Source organism: Cetorhinus maximus, chromosome 16 (genome assembly GCF_964194155.1).
Source record: "Cetorhinus maximus chromosome 16, sCetMax3.hap1.1, whole genome shotgun sequence".
Classification (NCBI taxonomy): Eukaryota; Metazoa; Chordata; class Chondrichthyes; order Lamniformes; family Cetorhinidae; genus Cetorhinus; species Cetorhinus maximus.
Window position 1 is genome coordinate 28440694 of NC_135894.1, and position 7021 is coordinate 28447714.

A 7021-nucleotide genomic window follows, 5' to 3' on the forward strand; every position below is an offset into this window, starting at 1 on the left:
TATTCCTCTCCGCAGATGCTACCAGACCTGCTGAGTATTTCCAGGTATTTTTATTTTTGTTTTGGATTTCCAGCATCTGCAGTATTTTGCTTTTACTCCCTGAATGTTGGGTGGCTCACAGTTTAGTAGAAACATTGCACTGGATTGTGCCAATGAGAAACAAGTGACAGAGAAGGGTGCTGCACAGGAATGGCCAAGATTGGATGATAAATTGAAAGGAAATCAATCTGCCAGTGTTGATAAAAGGTTCTTTGATGTTTGTTTCTGGGCCAAAATCTGTCTCACCCCAGATGGGATTTGAACCCACAATCCCTGGCTTAGGAGGCCAGTGCCTTATCCATTAGGCCACTGGGGCTGTATAGAAGTCAATACTGCAGCTATTGGATTATCCGTCTGTCTCAAGAGTCATGATGGGACAGGAGGTCAGTTCCTGTCGAGAGTCACTGACAAATCTGAAGGCATTTTGTGGCCCAGCACTTTCTTTTCATTCACAATCAAATTCTATCAATTCCAAAGCTCCCAACAATGATGTAACAGGATGTGATTGTCTCTTGTACATTGACAATTAGTCCAGTTGAACCTCCTTAAGTGTTTATTGTAATCGGGCTGATTGTGGGGAAGTTTCTAGAAACAATAATTTGGTACAAAGTTCACAGTCACTTGGGCAAATGCAGGTTAGTTAAGGAGAATCATCATGGATTTGTTTAGCCCAAATCCTGTTTAAATAACTTGGTTGAGGTTTTGGTGAGGTAACAGAGTGGGTTGATGAGAGCAATGCAGTTGATGTGGGTACATGGGTTTGCAAAAGGCATTTGATAAAATGCCTCACAACAGACTTGTCAGCAAAAGCAGAGCTGATGGAATAGAAGGGACAGTAACAGCATGGATACAAAATTAGTTGAGTGACAGAAACAGAGAGCCGTTGTGAATGGTTGTCTTTCAGACTGGAGGAAGGTTTATATTGGAGATCTCCAGGGGTCAGTGTTAGGACCCCTGATCTTTCAGATACATAATAATGAACTGGACCTTGGTGTCCACAATTTCAAACTTTGCTGCTGACACAAAGCTCGCAGTATTGTGAACTGTGAGGAGGATAATGTTCAGCTTCAAAAGACATAGACTGCTTGGAGTAACTGGTGGACAATTGACAGATTAAACTCAATTCAGATAACATGAATCAGATTTGAGGGTCTACATTTCAAATAGTAACAGTGCCCGGGGTGTTGGCTAACTGAAGATAGGAGTTAAAAGGAATGTAGTTGCCTGGAAACTGTTGGTGATATTCTTCCCTGAATATTGGGATGGTGCACAACTTGAACATTGTATTGGATTGTGATAGCAGAAAGCAAGGGATACAGAACAGGAGCTGCTCAGATAAGAGAAACACTACCTGCTTGTTATAGAATGTGTTGTGATATTTGGTTCAAGACCAAACCCTGCTCTACCTGAACCCACCATCCCTGGCTCCAAAGGCTGGTCTCTTGTCCATTAGGCTCCTGGGGATACATATGCAAAGAAATTGTAACATGTCCCTTTGTCTCTAGATAATCACTGCAAGATTTGAAGCCTTGTTGTGTCTCACCCTTTCCTTTCATACACAACCACATTGTAGCATTGCATCAGAATCCGAGAATTGGAGATAGTACAACACAGAAAGAGGCTATTCAGCCCATCATGTTTGTCCTGGTACTTTCCAAGATGCGTTAATTTCACTCTTTCCTCATTTCCCTGCATTTTTTCTCCCTTTAAGTATTTATCCAATTCTCTTTTGAAGGCTCCAATTGACCTCAGTCTACCACTGGATCAAGCAATTCATTCCAAATCATAACCATTTGTCATATAAAAAAAATCTCTCCTCATGTCGCCTGAGGTTATTTTGACAATTAGCTTAAATCTTCTATTGTCTCTCTATTTATTCTTTTTAAACCCTCCATGATATTGAACACCACTACGAAATATCCCCTTAGCCTCCTCTCCCCAAAGGAGAACAAGCTTCTCGAGACTATCCACATAATTGTAATCTCTCATTCCTGGAATCATTCTAGTAAACCTGTCTGACTTCCACTAAAGTTTGGTGCACACACAACCCCAGGTCTCACTGAGCTTGAAGCCCCATTAAAATACCTCTTACCATAATGTATCACCTCACATCCTTTTGCTTTGAATTTCACCTGCAATGTGTCCACTCAATCCACCAGCCTCTCTATATCCTTTTGAAGTCAACTGTTAACTACCTAATTGTTTACTACACTTCTGAGTTTCATATCATTTGTGAACTTCAAAATTGTGCCCAGTGCCTTCAAACCATTAATGTGTATCAATCAGCAGTGGCTTAGTCCTAACATTGAAGACAGTTACGTTTTGAAACATATCTTTAACTCAAAGTCAAACAGAGAATTCTGAAAGAACACCTGCACTTGCAGACATACCCATGTGATCAGGTTGCCATGGGGAGAGAAACTCAAACAGAAATCCATTGAGGTTGGGGTTAGGGTTAGGGGGGGGTGGGGGGGGTGGTGGTGGGGGGAGTGGGGGCGGGTGGTAGCAGTTCACATCTCATGGAGAAAGGATGGCTGCTGGTTGAGAAGGAGAATCCGAACTGTTTTTGTGGTAACAACCAAGCAGGATGCTTGTGAGAGCTCACTTTCTGTTCAAAAGAAAGGGAACAGAAAACATGGGCCTTGAAGATTTAAGGAATACTGTGTCATCGAAGTGTGCCTTACTGGTGATAATCAAATCCTCAAAACTTAAACAGGGGTGGAATGATTGTCAAAGGAGATTAGAAGTTTCGACCTGACAGGGTGGGGAGAAGTGAATCTCTGCTGGAGAGCTGGGGGTAACTCTGGGCCTGTTCCTGTAATGCTATATATCTGCCAGAAGTGTAACATTATGTACAAGATGTATTTCATATTTTGATTGTGTTAGCTGGTGAATGCGAAATTTAAGTTTTACTCTAGTTTGATGTTTGATGTAATGTTTGACTTCTGTTGACTTTAGTTTGTTTGTCACAGTTAAAGTCTTAAAAAATGAAACCTTGTCCTTCAGTTTATTTCTATTGGTTAATTAGGAAATTCGTTTCTTTTAAATAGTTATTGGTCTCTACGGAGATCATAACACAAGTCAATCAAATGTGATTTGTCCTTAACAAATCGTTGCTGACTCTATTAGTCAATACTTGTCCACATGTTGTTAATGTCCCCCCAGTTCACACTTTCTAAAAGCTTTGTTACCACTGATGTTAAACTGACTGGCCCTCTATTTGTCAGGTTTCTTCATCTCCCCTTCTTTGAACAAGGGTGCAACACCTGCAACTTTCCAAATCTTTGACTCCACCCCTGAATCTAAAGAGGATTGGTTGGAACATTGTGAACAGCACCTCAGCAATTTCTCCCACTATTTTCATCATCTTGCTCACCCCTGAATCCAATGCTTATTCATTGACACACTGCAGCAGTATGAACATTATATTTATCATACTCCTGCTTTATTTGTCTGATGTTGAGCTCTATATGTTCAGTTAGTTTTATTGTGTGTAATTCTAGATTAAGTGAGTGTGTTTAAATTCCACCCACTACTATGGGTGGGATTTAAACCCTCCCCCCACTCCCCACCCCGAGATCTAACCTCAATCACAGAATTATCATTCCAATGACATTACCATTACACTGCTGTTGCCCCAACCAAGAGAGCCTAAAGTGTACACAGTACTCTTAGTGTGATCTCATCAATGCCAGTTGTAGAAAGACATCCCGACTTTTATATTCCATCCCCCCTTACAATAAATGCCAATATAGTCTTCTTAATTACTTGCTGTACCTGCATGCTACCTTGCTGTGACTCGTGTAGAAGGGCACCCAGATCCCTCTGTACTATAGAATCTTGTAGTCTCCCTCTCTATTTAAATAATATCCTGCTTTCCTATTCTTCCTGAAATAGTGGACACCCTCACATTTTCCCACATTATTCTCCATCTACCATTTTATGCCCACTCCCTTAACCTATATCCCTTTCAGACTCTTTGTATCCTCCTCACAACTTGCTTGTCTATCTATCTTTGTGTAATCAACAAATTTGACTACAATACAGTCAGTCCCTTTATCCAACTCATCATTATAGATTGTAAATAGTTGCGTCCCCAGTACTGATCTGTGTGGCACTCCCACTAGTTACAGCTTTCTAGCCAGTAAATGACCTAATTATCTCGACATTCTGGGCAGAATATTCCTGTTGGCGTATGGGGGCGGGCCCCACATGCCGATGCGTAAAATGATGCGCGGTGACGTCTGGCGAGCGTCCCGACGTGACGGCACACCTTCGTGATATTTTGGTGGGTGGGCACGCGATGATCTCTGATGCGTGACCACCATTAATTAATGGGCCACTTAAGGCCTCTGAGGCACCAATTGATGGCGATTTTCTGGGGCCAGTGCGATCTTCAAGTCGTCGCATGGGCGCGACAGGCTGGCGGGTAGGACACATTTATATAACCTCACCCACGGGCGGGATAAGAGGGGTCAGTGGGGTTGTGAAGGTCCCTAGTCAGATATTTAATTTGGAAAGTTACTGATACTTGCCTGTGTGAGCAGAAATACTTCAAAACTCATTCCAGCTGCTTGGACAAGACTCAGTCTTCAGGTCAGCAGTCTACAGTGAAGATCCTTTTTGAGGTCTGCAGGTTTCAGGAAGTCTTCCATTAGCCTGGGAATGAGAGTTGTACTCTCCACTGGAGGTACCTCCTCTGAGGAGGAAGGGACGGCCAGTAGGGGGAGGAGGCCAAGAGTGCACATTCAGCTTCCAGGGGAGCCACCTTTGGGAAGAGAGGCGCAGGCACAAAGGGCACAGGGCCAACAGGAAGTCCAAGGCGGAAGGGGCCGCAGAAATCTCCACTATCCTGCTGCCAGGGTTTACAGGCGGCAAAGCAGCTACCTCAATATGTCTGAGGTGCAATGCTGAAGGAGGCTCCATCTCTCAAGGGAAACAGTCAACTATATCTGTCAGATGATCGGCCCTGAGATCTCCGCTAACTGTGTGGGTGGACACTCCATGCCAGTGGCTCTAAAGATTACAGCTGCCCTCAACTTCTATGCCTCCGGTTCTTTCCAGGGGTTGGTGGGTCATCTTTGCAGAGTCTCCCAATCAGGTGTCCACACTTGTGTCAACCAGTTTACAGACGCTCTGTTCAGGTGTGCATTGACCTTCATCCACTACTTCGGACCAGGCAAGCCAGACACAGCGAGCCAGAGGCTTCACGGCCATTGCTGGCTTCCCCTGTGTCCAGGGTGCTATAGACTGTACACACGTGGCCATCAAGGTGCCAGCAGGTGAGCCCGGTGCCTTCGTCAACAGGAAGGGCTTCCACTCCATGAACGTGCAGATAGTGTGTGATCACAGGATGCAGATTCTGCAAGTCTGTGCAAGGTACCCAGGCAGCTCCCACGACGCCTACATCCTCAGACACTCCCAGGTGCCAGGGCTCTTCAGTGCTCCAGCCCAGCCGGATGGATGGCTGGTGGGTGACAAGGGCTATCCCCTCAGAAGGTGGCTCATGACGCCTCTCCGCCATCCAAGAACAAGCTGAGCAGCGCTACAATAGGAGCCAGGGCACCACAAGGGCTGTGGTGGAGAGAACCATCGGTCTTCTCAAGATGCACTTCCGATACCTGGACCATTCAAGAGGCGCACTCCAGTACCCCCCAGATCGTGTCTCGGTGATAGTGGTTGCATGCTGCGCTCTCCACAATCTTGCGCTGGAAAGGGGGGATTCAGTGGACGATGAAGATATTGACGGAGTGGCTGCGGCTGCACACGGTGAGTCCAGCAGTGGGTCCGAGGATGAGCATGCACAGGGAAATGCTGAGGAGGTTGATGCTGACCCGGGCATACTCCAGGGAGGCAGGGACACCCGGGAGGCTTTAATCCAACGCACCTGCAGCTAGAACACCACAGATGGACCTTCAACAAAAGCCTGTGCTGCAGGCTCCATACTCGATACTTGAGTGCTAAATCTGCCTGGATAGGAACATTAACTAAGATCCTTGTCAATAAAGCTCAATGTGACACAACTCACTCATAACATCATGAGTAACCATCCACCTGCAGAGGGAAAGAGGCACCCTCAGCCATGGTCACATGTCTAAATGTAATTATATAACAAAATGAACTTAAGGAAACAAAATGAGAAGGTGTTAAATAGCACACCAACTAATCATGACCTCATTGCGGAGCAACACAAAAGCACCCGTGTGCCTAAGGTGCCTTAAATTACGCTTCGGGTGCTATGTCTTGGTGCTGCCCCCTCGTTGGGACTGCCATCTGAGACAGCCTGCTCACTCTGCTGTCATGTTGGCCTCGATGACCTTGGCGGGTGTCCTCTGGCCCGTGGAGCCTGTGCTGGCCCTGCCTGGGAGGGAGCTGCTATTTCCACAGCTGGCATCTCCCCAAGCATTGCAGCCTGGCCGGGTGATACGGTCACTGGCAGAGGGGTGGAGGAGCTGCCGCCCTCTTCCGGAGTGCCCTGAGAGGAGCCCACAGAGACGTCAGGCAGCTGCTGCGCCGACGTGATGTCGCTTCGGACCTCCCTGCTCACCGTGGATGGATGGGCACCGAGCTGGGAAACTTGATGCCCAGACCGCCTCCCACACTGGCGCTGACCAGCTGAGGTCAGTGCCGATGTGAGGGCTTGCAGGTCCGAGCGCATCCCGAGGAAGCCCTGACTGGTCTCCTGGAGGAGTCTCTCCACGAGAGTCCCCACTCTCTCCATGGAGGACGCATGGCGCTCGGCCATGAGGCTCATTGCATCAGCGAGTGTCCGCGTAAACTCCTCCACCACGGACACCAAGCCAAGCATAGCTTCATGTATCTCCACCAGATGCTCCCGCACACCTGGCCGCATTTTCAGCGTTTGCTGCATCGTGGACGACTCCAGAGGTACATCATCAGCCACCGACTGAGCATGTGCCTGGTCCCCTGCAGCCCTCTGACTGCTGGAGCCATGGGCACTCTCTGTCTCTGCCAGCGACTG

At 46.9% G+C, this 7021-nt stretch overlaps 1 non-coding gene across 1 annotated transcript; it reads right to left on the reverse strand.

Annotated features, from left to right (window-relative positions):
* Positions 1–282: 282 nt before the first annotated feature.
* trnar-ccu (transfer RNA arginine (anticodon CCU)) lies at positions 283–355 on the reverse strand. Its single transcript has one exon. It is a non-coding gene; the product is annotated as a tRNA-Arg (tRNA).
* Between the last annotated feature and the right edge of the window lie 6666 nt (positions 356–7021).